General features: G+C 35.8%; 1 protein-coding gene and 1 long non-coding RNA gene across 2 annotated transcripts in view; one reads left to right on the top strand and one right to left on the bottom strand.

Moving 5' to 3' along the window:
- Positions 1 to 2,029: 2,029 nt before the first annotated feature.
- LOC128552514 (uncharacterized) lies at positions 2,030 to 15,283 on the bottom strand. The gene is made up of 3 exons (XR_008369099.1): positions 15,176 to 15,283; positions 6,435 to 6,563; positions 2,030 to 2,240 (listed from the first exon to the last, which is right to left on the bottom strand). It is a non-coding gene; the product is annotated as an uncharacterized LOC128552514 (long non-coding RNA).
- The window catches only part of LOC128552511 (E3 ubiquitin-protein ligase TRIM71-like), a 30,109-nt gene continuing 24,547 nt past the window's right edge, over positions 10,892 to 16,453 (top strand). Inside the window, exon 1 of the mRNA XM_053533559.1 lies at positions 10,892 to 11,031. The gene's annotated coding sequence lies outside the window, so the exon portion shown is untranslated. The remainder of the gene's footprint in view (positions 11,032 to 16,453) is intronic.

Here is a 16,453-nt window from a genome sequence, read left to right as displayed (position 1 = left end):
CTAGTTGATAGCAGCAAGTCCCATAACTCTGACCTTTATTTTGGCCAAATTATGCCCCCTTTTGGACTTGGAAAATTCTGGTAAAAGTTTTGTGTGCAAGTACATACAGCTATTTCTAACAGGCATATAGTTTTGAAAGTTATTTTTCTGTTTCTAGTTCAATTACCAACCTCACTGGGTCAGGTCCCATAACTCTTGACATGTATTTTGAGCAAATTATGCCCCCTTTTGGATTTAGAAAATTCTGGTTAGTTTAACATGCAAGTTAGCAGCAAGTCTTAAAACTGATATGCATTTTGGTCAAATTATGTCCCCTTTTGCACTTGAAACTCTTTTGATATTTAACCTTTTTGGGTAATATTTTCCTGCTTCTGGGACAATATTTCAAATAGTCGGGCTTGGCTGTCTTACAGACAGCTCTTGTTAATGTACTGATTACATTACAGACCTGCCGAAACTGGTTCTGGCCAGTTTTTGCTTTAACCGAAGATTCCCGAGAAGATTGTACCAATCAAATTGATGCGTCAATTTCCGTATGACTACGAGCCAATTACGTAAAGTATCGATATTGACTGACTGGTTACTATTAAATCTTATGCTATTCATGGACATTGCATTGTCGGAAAAGAATTAGAACCATTCGCACACTTGACCGATATAGAAAAACATGAAGATGCCAAAAAAAAAAAAAAAAAACCAGAATTATTCATCAAAATAAAACAACGCGGCGGGAACTGGAATTTCCTTGGCTTATAATTAAAAGAAAACAACGGACCTAGTTTTGCTTTTTGCTAGTGCTAGCTATGCAGGAATTAACTTTTATGCACAACTGTTTTTCCGGTGCAGGTTCAAATCAAAAGTATATTTCAAATCAAATGTAGAATATGTAGATCAGTGAGACGTTTTGTCTGTATTAAACATTTAGGTCCATAGATACCGCAGCTGTAATAAAAACTCAAAACAGTTGTACTGACAATCAGTTATAAAATTTGCATTATCAATTTAATTTGTTATTTAGAAAAATAAATTTTCTTAAGTGTGGACATGGAATTCGTATTAATGATCTCAGAAAGCACCAGAATGCATATTTTCATATATACTTAAAAATTTCTTGGGGGCGGTGGGGGTTGGGACGGAAAGACTTCTCCTGCCCCTACCTCCATTTGTTGCGCGTCAACTCGCACAAATCTCACTCCTTCATATTTTGGAAACTTGACCGGTATGTGATTATTATACTTTTACAGTGTACGAAATTCAGATTTGAATCCAATAGCCCGTTCGGGCTACCAGATTATAAATTTTCCAAGCCCGACACCAATTTCACTAGCCCGAACTTTAACACCTTAAAATACATAATTTTTGCACCATATAACATTTTGTTTTACAGACATCTCTATCTGCATCTGCATGTTTGAAGTAATAAAAAAGACATACAGTACATGTTTGCCATGTTTTTGAAAACTTTTAACTCGAAATACTCCAGTCCAGATCAGCATCGTCAGAGTCCAAAAGCATCGGACATGACACTCCTTGCCAAAACGAAATCTAAACTGTTATGCCCGATTTTTTAGGATCCGCACTCGCCAATTACTGCAACTCGGACTGTTGACAATTTGTAAGATGTAATACCGAGTGCTGAATACACATTACACACACGCTGATAGCATAATTTAAGCTCCACCTACTGCAGGTACTTGTGAGATTTTCGCGAGAAGTGTGAAAGCTAATCAAATTATCCGTTACGCTAGAAGTGGTTGTATTCAGCCAATTAGAGCTGCGGTTACGTCTTTGACACTGTGTTTGATTGTCAACACGTAAGTGTGCAAAAACCAATAATTCCATAAGCGTTTCTCAGTCTGGAAAATCACGATGCAGCACTCGTTTAATTAGCATGTTTTTTTTAAACAAATGAGGAAAATTCGGTAGCCCAGTCGGGCTAGACCTGTGGAAAATCGGTAGCCCGAGCTGAAATTTGGTAGCCACGGGCTGTCGGACTACCGTGAATTTCGAACACTGCTTTTACCTGCAAATTCCATTAATTCGATTGTCTCATCTGGATATATGTCTTCCGCCTCAGCCCAGTCAGCTACCTCTAGTTCCCTTACAAACAGGTTTTTCAGGTTCTCAGTGCAAATGTCTTTCTGCACTTGACGTGCCTGCTTAAGACCATTTGTGCCTATACTTCTTGATAGGTATGGTGTGCGGCACTTTTCAGAAATTCCCAATAGTCTTCTGAACAGCTGTAATTAATTTCAGGTATTTTGTTTATATCTTGCTCACAGTGTATAGACTGTACACCCAAACGGAAGTCGCCAGTAACTTGGCGTTCACTTCAGTTTTTCCATTTTTTGGAAGCTGTCAGTAGCGAGTATTTTTATTTTTTTCTGTAGCAATTTGAAATAAATATTCTTGTATATATTTTTCAATGTATGATAAAAGTCTCTGCAATGAACTGCCGTTAAATAGACATTAACACATGAAATTAAAATGTATTTTCACCCAAAACCCAGCAGATCAAAGCAAAAGACAATGCATCCAAGCTAAAAATGCCCATTATTTAGGAACTGCGAGTGAAATACGTGTCAGAACCGCTTCCGAATGTTAAATTATAAATCCATGCAAATACCGTATTTTCCCGTATTAACGCCCCCTGGGGCATTACAGTTTCCAAAGAGGGGGCGTTTATTTGAGGTAAAACAATTAAAAATGAAAATTTTTACAAAACTTAAAAACATTGTTCAAACTAGCTGTAAAGTGTTTCTGTGTTGTTTAATTCCCCCCCCCCCCCCCCCCAAAAAAAAAAAACATAATTATTTGGCATCCAATTTAATGCAGTGTGTCTTTTATGGATTTAAATACGGTACCTCGTGTATTCCACGCTCGGGACACTACCCATTACGTCATGACCCAAACAGCTGTGTACTCCAATAACATTTTCCTTAGTACATGCGGGTAGCTAATAGTGCAATACACAATGTCAATGGTTTGACACGCTGCTGTGCCTGCTTTTAAATTAAAATTTCTTAAAACTGCCGAAGAAAAGGGTATATGTTGCAAGTTTGTTTAAATTCCGCAGGAAGCGTGTGCGCGAGTGGTGTAAAAACAAATCAATCGTTTAATGTTCTGTTTGATGATTGGCTACGTACCGTACTTAGTACAAATGTTTTGGACTTACGGTACATGGACTCACTGTATAAAAGTGTGTGTTTAATTTTTTAATACATTTGACTTTAGTACTGTAAATTACTTATTATATGGACTTATAAATTAAAAATGAGGATGGTGATTTTTTTCCCGTTCTTGTTTGCTTTTTTCCCCCTCCAAAATGGGAGGGTGGGGGGGGGGGGGCTTAATTCGGGAAAATACGGTAGTATAAACCTACAAATATGAATTTACAATCCTGGATGGTTTAAATATTGTTTAATTCAACATGCATCTGAATTATGCACTGACCGCCTAGTCGCAAAACCCTACTGGTACTGATGATAAACCCGGACAGATGATAAAGTCGGACACCTTGGAAATATTCGATTACAATCGGTTATTTATAAAATTGAACACACTATCAAATAGTTTCCACTTACAACACCAACTGGTGAAAACCAAAAACAAAATTGGTAAAATATTCTGTATAAATAAGTGACTTACATAAATTTGTATAAAAAATATTTATCCAAAATTACTGGGGAAGAGGGTGTTTTTTTGTGCATGCTCACTGTCGAAACATGAAGGCCAGACATTTGTTAACTTTTCATTACTTGATCAGGAATGACTGTTGTAGCTTTTTGGGGAATGTTTCAATAATAATACCAAGAAAATTTTGTAAATGACAAAGTGTTCGAATTTATCATCAGTCAACGTTCATACAGTCTCCTTTTTACATACCCCTTTCAGGCCCTCACTTTGTTTGAGTTTGCTTACTAAATATAAATTTGAATTATGTAAATTTTTCAGCAAAGGTTAAGCTTTATTTTGATACCGACCATTGATTTCAATTTGCAGAAATAAAAAAGTTACAGGTAAAAAACCTCATTTTCTGTTCGGGTTTATCATCAGTACCAGTATATATAACCAGGGCTCCAGATATTTTTTTTGGCCTATGAGTATTTACTCATCATAATTTTTGTGAATGAGTAAAATGGTAAAGTCTAAAATTTACTAGGAGTAATTTTACTCCTGAAAATTTGTAAATGTGAAAAAAGAAAACGGTTTTATAACATATTTATTAATTTGGTCTAACACCCCTGAATTTGTTTGCAGTTCAGTTTCAATTCAACATTCAAGTTTTTGCTTTTTGTTCTCCCTTGGCTTACTTTGGCTTAAAACCCCGCTACTGAATCCAATATAATACTCAATATAGCTTTAAATATGTTTTAATGATCGTTCTTGTTGGTTTAAAGATGCGTAGTGTTTGTTCACTTTTTACAATCTTAGAAAGAGACATTTTGTTGTTTACTCTACACCGGAGGTTGATATTTTAAATCGACACCGCTTTAAAATACACTATCGTTACCATCAGTATTGTTTCCCAACTATTTGATTTACGAATGCATTGGGTATATAATATAGTTTAACTTATAAAGTACCATTCAATGCGTTTGTACGTTCTGTGTGGGAGAATTAATGATGACCGTGCTTTGTTATGTAAAGCCTTTATATGATTCAGATTTTGTTTACGCTAGTAAAAAGTCATTGCAGGAGTTTCTGTAATTATGTCTCCCCCCCTCTGGGGTAGTCATATTATTGTTTTTGCCCTGTCCGCCCGTCCGTACGTCACACTTCATTTCCGAGCAATAACTGGAGAACCATTTGACCTAGGGCTGCTGGAGTAGACGACACCTATTGTTTTTGGGGTCACTCCGTCAAAGGTCAAGGTCACGGGCCTGAAAATTGAAAACCATTTCTGATCAATAACTAGAGAACCACTTGACCCAGAATGTTGAAACTTCATAGGATGATTGGTCATGAAGAGTAGATGACCCCTATTGATTTTGGGTCACTTCATCAAAGGTCAAGGTCACAGGGGCCTGAACATTGAAAACCATTTCCGATCAATAACTAGAGAACCACTAGACCCAGAATGTTGAAACTTCATAGGATGATTGGTCATGAAGAGTAGATGACCCCTATTGATTTTGGGGTCACTCCGTCAAAGGTCAAGGTCACAGGGGCCTGAACATTGAAAACCATTTCCGATCAATAACTAGAGAACCACTTGACCCAGAATGTTGAAACTTCATAAGATGGTTGTTCATGACCCCTATTGTTTTTTGGGTCACTCCGTTAAAGGTCAAGGTCACAGGGGCCTGAACATTGATAACCAGTTCCGATCAATAACTTGAGAACCACTTGACCCAGAATGTTGAAACTTCATAGGATGATTGAACATGCAGAGTAGATGACCCCTATTGATTTTGGGGTCAGTCTATTAAAGGTCAAGGTCACAGTGGCCTGTTCATGTAAAATCATTTTTTGGAAAGAACTTGAGAACCACTTGACCTAGAATGTTGAAACTTAATAGGATGATTGGACATGCAGAGTGGATGACCCCTGTTTATTTTGCGGTCACTTGATCAAAGGTCAAGGTCACAGGAGCCTGAACAGTGACTTGAGAAGCACTAGGCCAAGAGTGTTGAAATTTAGCGGGATGACTGGACATGCCAAGTAGATGATCCCAATTGCAGCCAATTATCAGTGTCTCTTTGACTTTTGCTCCTGACCCCTATTGACTTCTTGCCTATAGGACTTTGCATTGGGGGAGACATGCGCTTTTTTACAGAAGCATTTTCTAGTTTCTTAAACGTTCTTATACGCTTAAAAATGATCGCACATGCGTATATGCATTATTTCAAAGCGTAATTTACGCTAATACGCATCTTATCTGGAGCCCTGTAAAACTGTTCCACTATTCGCCAAAACACTGTACGCCTATTCAATAAAGAAATGACAAAGTGTTTGGGCTTGTAGGCTGTATACACTGTACTTATTGAATTTATAAAATATATAAGTTTTGTATTGTATTTTACTTGGACAGTGAAACAGTATTTAATGGTCTGTTTCACCAACGATGTCCTCGTCTTGGACAAGAAATGGAATCTGTATGTATACGAGTTTCCTTTAAATAACACACAAGAAAAGTATATATTTAATCTGCTCAGCTTGACAGGACACAAGTTTAGTTTTTTTCTTTCTTTTTTTCTTCTTTGTATTTTTAGCTAGATTATTCGGGGGAATAGCGGTGCTTTTCTACTAGCACCGAATTTGGTTAAAGTTTTTTAGAAATGTCAGAAATATAAACTCGTTTAGAATTTTACTCAAAATATCTTCAGATCTGTTTCAGAAATATATATTTAAGGTATATATTTAAGGTGATCAGTCTTGAGAAAGGTTTTGAGGTATTTACATACTCTACAAGAGTAATAGATGCAACTAACAAGTTGTGGAAAACTTTTGTCAGGGTGACTTTGTCTATAATCATCAAAAATCCTCGCTGCCAGTTCATAATTAGTTCTATCATAACTTGCTGTGGCAAGGATTGTGCTGATACTATCTTTCTTGACAGTCTGTAAAAGATATTATTAATTTTTATCAAGAAACAAGTTTATGTTGTGATTAAAAATAAATTAATGTTGGGTTCTTTATCCCCACTTGAGCAAAAACTGCTCAAGGTGAGTTTTTAGCTCGACTATTCGAAGAATAGTCTAGCTATTCTACTCACCCTGGCGTCGGCGTCGGCGTCACACCTTGGTTAAGTTTTTGCATGCAAGTACATACAGCCATCAATTAAAGGCATATAGCTTTGAAACTTATTTTATCTTTTTCTAGGTCAATTACCAACCTCTCTGGGTCAAGTCCCATAACTCTGACATGTATTTTGAGCAAATTATGCCCCCTTTTGGACTTAAAAAAATTTGGTTAAAGTTTTACATGCAAGTAATTTTCTATCTCCAAAACTAATGCAGATATTGATTTGAAACATCACATGTGTCTTCGTGTTATAAAACTAGTTGATAGCAGCAAGTCCCATAACTCTGACCTTCATTTTGGCCAAATTATGCCCCCTTTTGGACTTAGAAAATTCTGGTTAAAGTTTTGCGTGCAAGTACATACAGCTATTTCTAAAAGGCATATAGATTTTAAACTTATTTTTTCTTTTTCTAGATCAATTACCAACCTCACTGGGTCAAGTCCCATAACTCTGACGTGTATTTTGGGAAAATTATGCCCCCTTTTAGACTTAGAATATTTTGGTTAAAGTTTTACATGCAAGTTACTATCTCCAAAACTAATGCAGATATTGATTTGAAACTTTACATGTGTCTTTGTGGTTATAAAACTAGTTGATAGCAGCAAGTCCCATAACTCTGACCTACATTTTGGCCAAATTATGCCCCCTTTTGGACTTAGCAAATTCTGGTTAAAGTTTTGCGTGCAAGTACATACAGCTATTACTAAAAGGCATATAGATTTGAAACTTATTTTTTTTTCTTTTTGTAGATCAATTACTAACCTCACTGGATCAAGTCCCATAACTCTTATTTGTATTTTGAGCAAATTATTCCCCTTTTTGGACTTAGAAAATCCTGGTTAAAGTTTTGCGTGCAAGTACATATAGCAATTACTAAAAGGCATATAGATTTGAAACTTTTTTTTTCTTTTTCTAGATCAATTATTGACCTCACTGGGTCAAGTCCCATAACTCTGGCATGTATTTTGGGCAAATTATGCCCCCTTTTGGACTTTGAAAATTCTGGTTAAAGTTTTACATGCGAGTTTCTATCTCCAAAACTGATGCAGATATTGAATTAAAACTTCACATGTGCCTTCGGGGTTATAAAACTAGTTGATAGCAGCAAGTCCCATAACTGATATGCATTTTGGTCAAATTATGCCCCCTTTTGAACTTAAAACTCTTTTAATATTTAACCTTTTTGGGTAATATTTTCCTGCTTCTGGGACAATATTTCGAATAGTCGAGCTTGGCTGTCTTACGGACAGCTCTTGTTATGATCTACATGCAGGGTTGCCAGCAGTCTTGAAAAGTCAGGGAAATTGGTTTCTTTTTCAAGGTCAGGGAATTGTCAGGGAATTTTGAAATTTTGTCAGTGAAAAATGAAAATCCTTGAAAGTCAGGGAAAGTCAGGGAAAAATTATTTCAAAGCTCGAAGAAGTTAATCATTTTAAACTTTTGTGGCTATGGCAGCCTTCAAGCATTAAATTTAAGTAATTAAAAACAATGTTTAATGATGTAATACTGTAACATGCATTTAATTTGTTTAAATCCCCCATTTTTCTTTAAACACTGATTTTGCTTGAAGACTGAAAGGCTTTGCAACCCTTGCCTCCAGAGCTAACTAACATTTTTTTGTTATTTTGTAGGAAAATGACACATGAAGAGAGCCTACAACTAACATTATTCTAATACACTTTTTTTGTTGTAGGTACTCCAGGGGTTTTCTGTTTGTTAAATAATATCATAACATACAAATCTAAGTACATTGTTGATGGCATGTATTATAAACAAGTTACTATTTCAGGCACTTCCCTACTAGCATGACAAACTAACCAACTAACCTTGTTATTATCAATGCTTTATTGTTATGCCACTAGGAAACTATTGAGAGATCTTGGGTTTTGAGAGAGATGTTTTGCCAATAGGATTCCAATAGTCTTGCTACTACAGTATTTAAGTTATGATGCTTTATTGTTTTTGCCACAGTGACTAGGACACTGTATATTAAGAGATCTTGGATTTTGAGAGTGATGCTTTGTCAATATGATTCCAATGGTCTTGCTATTAGTCATGGTGTTTTATTGTTTTTGCCTCTAGGAAACTGTATAATAACAGATCTTGGATTTTTGAGAATGATATTTTGCTAATACTAGCAGGGTTCCAATGGTCTTGTTATTAACCATACTTTATTGTTTTTACCATGAGAAAAGTGTACCTTAAAAGATGTTAGATTTTTGATAGTTACATGTCTTGCAAAGATGCTTTTGATATGTATCTCTTAATAATTAGGTTTCACTGACCAATAATCACAATTATGTTTCATTGACTTGACCACCAAACAGTCATACAAGAAAGAAAACCATGTTTATTATCATTGTGTTTGATGTTTATGTTTAATATATTGGAAAATAAATACAAAACATTTGGAAAAAAAATAATGGGAGGATTGGACGGCTATAGGGGAGGTCAGGAGGCCGTTTAAATGTTTGGCGGTTTTGGTCAGGGAAAGGGAAAAGTCAGGGAATTTTATTCACCCAGAGTGCTGGCAACCCTGACATGATTGTGTGTTTCTCGAAGTCATTCATCGACAATGCAGTTCAACTGTTAACACTGTAGAAGTAATAATTTTGGCCCAGTCTTAATGAAAATTAGTCAGGATGTTTCCTTGTCAGAATGCTAACTTTGATTAAATACTGGATGGGTTTTGTATTGGGTAATCTGGGGTCAACTCAAAACTAGGTCATACTGTCAAATCAAAGGAAAAGCTTATTAACACTCCAGAGGCCACATTTATACACAATATGAAACTTGGTAAGAATGTTCATCGTGATGATAATTAAATCCAATTCATATCTGCTTGAGATGGGTTTTAAAAAGTATGTCATGCAGGTGACCTAAAAACCGAAGAAAAAGCCTTAGTTTTTTAACACTATATAGGCCACATTTATGACTGTATTTTCTTGAAAATTGGTCATCGGAACAAAAAATCGAGAGAGAAAAAGACAAACATATCACAGGCCTGTCTTCGACTGGGCTAACCAACAAGTAAATTTTATACTATAATAACAATTGCTTCCCTTTATGCTTTCAGTAATCGTTACACTATCAACGAGTTCTAGTATAAAAACGGCATTTATCACAATGGGAAATTTCATCTGTGGTGAATTTAATGTCATTTCAAATTATTACGCATAAATTCCGTTTTTTTTTTTGTTTTTTTTTTTTTCGGTTGTTTTTATAGCCGTTTATATTGGGCTATATTCCCAATGCCAAAAAGTATTAATTTTTTCAAAAATTAGTGCAGAAATTCCCAATCTACATTCTGAAAAAATCTCATCACAATTGCACAAACAGTGCCCAAATCATGGGCAATTTTGTAATGGCAGTATGTTAAAGAGGTTGTACAATGTGAAACAAGTGTATGAGAAAATGCTTAAACACATTCTTACTATATTACTATGGGATTAAATATGTCCGAATTTGGAATGTTTATGTGTCAAAATTCCCAATATTGAGGGTATACGTTATGTTCTCAAAACTGAAAGAAAAAACTCTTATTTCCCAAATTCAAATGTCAAGGGCTCTTTCCAATCTCCTGATGAAAAACCCTGCACTAGTTCAGATCTAATCAAAAGGTAGTTATAAGGGGTTACTATTTGGTTAGGTGAGCGATACAGGGCTTTCTTTACCCCATTTTGTTACATCTCCCACCACACAGTGGTGTTGGTCACATACTGATTCTGTGTGTGTGTCTGTCACAAAGCTTGTCCGCACTCTTTTTAAGTCGAACATTTCTCATCCAGTTTTCACCAAATTTAAAAGGAATGTCATGTGTTGAGTAAGTGCTATTCCAAGTTTGATAACTTGGCACTCTGAATTATGGCACTTGAAATATCAAGAAATGTTCAAACTTCCTTTGCATTTTTGACACTAGAAGGACCTTTGTACTACTGTTAAAAGTAGTATAGTTTATAGTTCCTTTTGGTGTCAAAAAAGTGCATGTGCATGTGCTCTAGTAAACAGTATATAAAGACTGACCTACTATTTAGATGAGTAGGCAGTTGTGGGAGACATTCCTTTATTTCAAATTTTGAAAGCAACTCTAGTTTTTAATGAGCTTTTTTATAAGTTAATTATTGAAATGTTCTTTGTAGATGTCAAATGCAAGTATGAATTTGGACAGAAGGTTCCAGGCAGTGAATTGTCCACATTTACCAGGAAAGGAGTGGGAATAAGTCTACCGTTTGACAAATCCACATTGTGTTGGTATGAAGATTTAGTACACCTCTATTTGGATGGTAACTATTTTTCTAAATATTTAACGATTTGGAAGAGTGTTTTAACATAAAATTTCAAATTAAACTTAATAATAACATTGAGATAGCAGTATTAAGATACTGACATACGAAAAACAACCAGGGGGGGGGGGGGAGACGTTGCTTCTGCTTTGTCCGTCCATCACTCCTTCCGTCCAGCAATCACACTTCATTTTCAATCAATAACTGGAGAACCATTTAACCTAGAACCTGTAAATCTCTTAGCAGGGTTTATAGAAGTTTTAGGAAAGTGTTGTTAAGCAGTAAAACAAAATTATTTTTAGCTTAACTACTCGAAGAATAGTCTAGCTATTCTACTCACCCTGGCATTCACCAGGTCTCAGTTTTTGCATGCAAGTACATACAGCTATCATTTAAAGGCATATATAGCTTTGAAACTTATTTTTTCTTTTTCTAGATCAATTACCAGTCTCAGGGTTCGAATTTAAGCTCGCATACTCGCGAAATGCGAGTGCAAATTTCAAACTGCGAGGTGAGATTTCAGACACCAGCATTTTTTTGCGAGTGAAAAATTTTGGCTGAATAATGTGCATTTCTAACGGTCGTCTCGATCTTTCACTGTTCTTTCTTTAACAACTCGCGGTCATTGCAGCGCATTGTCATTTGCAGAACGAATTTCGAAGCACTCTTTCATCTTTCGTCGTAAACGGAAGTTTACACTCGATACATGTCCCGTGCGCATGTCTTTTCAACTGCTGACAAGTACCTGCGCTAATTTTGATGACGTTTACCGCATCCGGTGGGTTTTTTGGTAATCTATAATAAGTTACTATTTACATAGTGCAGATACGATTGGCTTGACTCGTCACGTGGATGTTTGTGTTAATGTTGTAATAAAGTGACAAGTCGCGGAAAATGCAAGTTGTTTTTTCATTTAGCAAGTTAAAAAAAATACCACTTGCGAAAAAATGCAAGTAGAAAATCTGGCTAAATTCGAACCCTGCAGTCTGCACTGGGTCCCGTGACTCTGACATGTAATTTGGGCAAATTTTATCTCCAAAACTAATGCAGATATTGAATTGAAACTTCACATGTGTCTTTTGGGGTTATTAAAGTAGTTGATAGCAGCAAGTCTCTAACTCTGATAGGCATTTTGGTCAAATTGACTTAAAACTCTTTTGATATTTAACCTTTTTGCATTACATTTTCCTGCTTCTGGGACAATAATTCAAATAGTCTGGATTGGCTGCACATCTGTTACGGAAAGCTCTTTTCTTAATTTTAGTATGTTGCCTGCTGCACAGTAAATGGGCCGAATGTGTTAGCATCAAAGTCAAAGTTCAAGATTTCTAACTTGTTAAGCCTTTTTATACGCCAGTTTGAAAAACGGGACGTATTATGGGAACGCCCCTGGCGGGCGGGTGACGTCCACAGACCTTGTCCGGAGCATATCTTCTACATGCATGGAGGGATTTTGATGAAACTTGGCACAGTTCTTCACCATCATGAGATGGAATGTCATGTGCAAGAACCAGGTCCCTAGGTCAAGGTCACACTTAGAGGTCAAATGTCAAATTCAAGAATGACTTTGTCCGGAGCATATCTTCTTCATGCATGGAGGGATTTTGATGAAAGTTGCCACATTGTTTATCATCATGAGACGGAATGTCCTGCGCAAAAACCAGGTCCCTAGGTCTAAATTCAAGGTCACACTTATAGGCCAAAGGATACAAGAATTAGATTGAAAAATTCAAGAAAGACTTTGTCCGGAGCATATCTTCTTCATGCATGGAATGATTTTGATGTAGCTTGGCACAGTTGTTCACCATAATGAGAGGGAGTGTCAGGCACAAGAACCAGGTCTAAGGTCAAGGTCACACTTAGTTGTCAAAGGATACAAGAATGAAAACTTTGTCCAGCACATATCTTCATGCATGAAAGGACATTGATGTAGCTTGGCACAATCGTTCACCATCATTAGACGGAGTGTCATGTGCAAGAACCAGGTCCCTAGGGGTAATGCCAAGGTCACACTTGGAGGTCAAGGATACAAGAATGAAAACTTTGTCCGGAGCATTTCTTCTTCATGCATTGAGGGATTTTGATACAACTTTGCACAAATGTTCACAAGCATGAGACGGAGTTTCATGCGCAAAAACCAGATCCCTAGGTCTATGGTCAAGGTCACACTTACAGGCCAAAAGTCAGATACAAGAATGACTGTCCGGAGCATTTCTTCTTATGCATGGATGGGTTTTGATGTAACTTGGCACAATTGTACGCCATTATGCAGGGTTTTTTCTAGCTAATTTGGGAACATAGCTTTTACCCCCAGAATTAGGAATGTTGATGCATAAATGTTCCAAATTTGGAAATATTTAGTCAAATAGGATATAGTAAGGATGTTTGTAAGCACTTTCTCATACACTTGTTCCACATTGTAGAACTTCTTTAACATACTTCCATTAACTTGGTCAATCTTTGTGCAATTTTGATGAAGTTTTTTTTTTTTCAGAATATAGATTGGGAATTTTTGCATTAATTTTGGGAAAAATACATTATACTTTTTGGCATTGGGAATATAGCCGAATAACGGCTATAAAAATGCTCAGAAAAAACCCTGTCATGAGACGGAGTGTCATGCACTGGTCCCTTCTTTTGAATTACTTCCCTTAGCTGTTACTATAAATAGATTATATTGTAACTTTCATCACAAGTCGTAGGGAAAAATCGAGACCACTTTTCTGTAGTACAACATGCATTTTACATCCAATTCTGAGGTGTATTTTGTGCTATCTCTACCTGGTAAGGATTTTTTATGGACATGTAATTTTTTTTTCTTTTTTTTTTCTCTCTCTTTAAAGATTAACTTCCCTTAGTTGTTACTATAAATAACTTACATTGTAACTTTTTTATAATTTACCATAGGGAAAAACCAAGACCACTTTTCTGTGGTACAACATTGATATTGCTTTCAAATTTTGGGTGTATTTTAAGCAATCTCTACCTGATAAGGATTTTTTTCATGGACTTAGAAAAATAAAAGAATTACAATTACATGTATTTCTAAAAAAAACCATTGTAAACAACTAGAAAATTAAAATTCCATTTGCAAATACAGGTGCTAGTGTAAAGAAATTTGCTGTGACGGGCATATACAATGTACTGTGACATTCTGGCACTCTTGTTCATGAAGTGTTATGTTTTAACTTCCTGAAAAAGTAAAATAATACATAACTTTTTGCTGATTTTTGTTTTTAGTCATCATTTTTTATCAGTGGTTGGGCAAGGGGACTGAGGTTGCATGGGAATGAAAAAAGCTTGTTTCTTTAGGTGTTAACTGTCATTAAGATGAGAAAATTCACTAAATCATTAAACCAGTACATCTTTCAAGAAACTTGTGAAAATTTGCCTGAAGAGAAGATTTTTTTTTTCTATTTTACCTGTCGAAGCAGAGAAGGAAAAAACAGCCATACTCAGATTTTTCCTGTTATCGTTTATAATATTATACTTAATTGGATAACAACCTATTAAATGAAGACACAAGAATAAAATTTATTAAACAATTTTTTTTTTCTATATTTCTTTTTTGTAGCATTGCCTGGTATACCTCTGCTTAAATCATGACCCCAGGGTCAAAATTGACACTGCCCCTGGGAACACTTGATTTTACATAGGAAAATCTTCATAAATTTGCTAAAAATAAACCACTAGGCCTAGAGCTTAGATATTTGACATATAACATTGCATAGAGGACCTCTACAAAATTTGTTAAAATCATGACCCCCAGGGTCAAAATTGACCCCGCCCAAGGTGTCACTTGATTTTACAAAGGAAAATAAAAAATTTTCTAAAAATAAATCAGAAGGCCTAGATCTTAGATATTTGTAAAATATCCAGTGCTAACACATAACATGAAAAAACGGCCTATTTTCAGCCATTAAATGGCTTTCAAATATTTTTTTTTTGGTTGATTAAGTGCTTTTTTTTTTAATTGCAGTATTTGAATACTCACAAGACACATTAAATACAGTTTTAACAAAACTCGAAGCAGATGTTCCTCTATGAATGAAATGCAGTTACATGTTTTTTTGAAAAAAAAAATTGCCCATTTACTGTGCAGTAGGTAATGTACATTTTAGTAAAGATTTGAAATGCGAAATACCTGTCCTAGTAAATAGCCAAGTGAAGCTGCCGCAAGTTCTTTCCAGTTTTCCTCAGTTTCTCCATAAATGTTGTAAATCTCACGGCATACTGCTATCTTCTCCTGTAATTTTTCATTAAGAGTACTGTTTATTTTTTCAGCTTTTTAATAAATTATATGTTACTGAAAGTGGTTGGTCAAATTGATACATTTTTCAGTGGTTCCATGTGCATTTATAAGCTGAAAGTGAAGGTTGCAAACCATATGGAGCTCTATGTCTCATTAGGTGTTGAACTGCACTTGCATGAAATCCATGGTACCTAGCTAATAGTTCCAGAGGTAGGAATTAATTATTAGCACTTGGAAGTATTTATTATGCCCATTAAGGTAGTTTTGCACGTTTGATAAACCGGAAATGATGGCGTAACGTAACTTATCCGGAAAACGTAGAATATGGTAAATCCGGCCTGGATTCGGCGTACGGAAATGAAAATCATTCTATGTCATGACAACCCATGAGTAAATTTATTGCAATGACACTGTTACTATCTTTCTGAATTAGAAATATGATATTCAAACATCTGACATCTTAAATAATTTAAAATAATACATGTCTTAAAATGAGCTTGATATGTATGGTTTGCTTCAGTCATGGTCAAATATCTCAAAAACAAGCACATGGACCTACACATTTTATTTCACCACATTATAGACCATAATGTTTATTTACGACTGCGAGAAGTTTCATCAAAATCTACATTGTAGAAAAATTCTATTTGAGAAAATGTTATGAAAGTTGTGATTTTCCCATAGACTGCCATTATAAAAAAATTGCGTGAGGTCAAAACATTTCAAATCAGTATAGCAAAAAATCAAGCGCACGACCCTATCTTTTTTACACGGCTACTAAAAGCTAGATTGAGACAAAGTGTCATGCGCTAGATTCAGACCCCTAGCTCTAAGTTCAAGGTCACACTTACAGGTCAAAGGTTAACATGGTCTTTTGTTCGGTCCATAACTCTGCCGTTGATGACGGGAGTTTGAAATGTTCCCTATAATGGATGATGTGTCATTTGCAAGACCCAGACCCTTAGCTCCAAGATTTGTAGGGGTCTCCGTTCCTGATTGGTTATGGTCGCTGACTTCAAGTCACTAATGCCCCTCATCGATGTTGGTTCAAGCCTCACAAGGGGTGTTGAATTCTTCATGTTAGGAAGACATCCAGCGGGCTAATTAGGAAGGTCGGTGGTTCTACCCAGGTGCCTGCTTGTGTTGAAATAGTGCTCAGAGGGGCACCTT

The sequence above is a fragment of the Mercenaria mercenaria genome, unplaced genomic scaffold, assembly GCF_021730395.1.
Source record: "Mercenaria mercenaria strain notata unplaced genomic scaffold, MADL_Memer_1 contig_2865, whole genome shotgun sequence".
NCBI lineage: Eukaryota > Metazoa > Mollusca > Bivalvia > Venerida > Veneridae > Mercenaria > Mercenaria mercenaria.
Note: the sequence above shows the minus strand (reverse complement) of the source record. Positions and strands in the feature narration are given on the sequence as shown.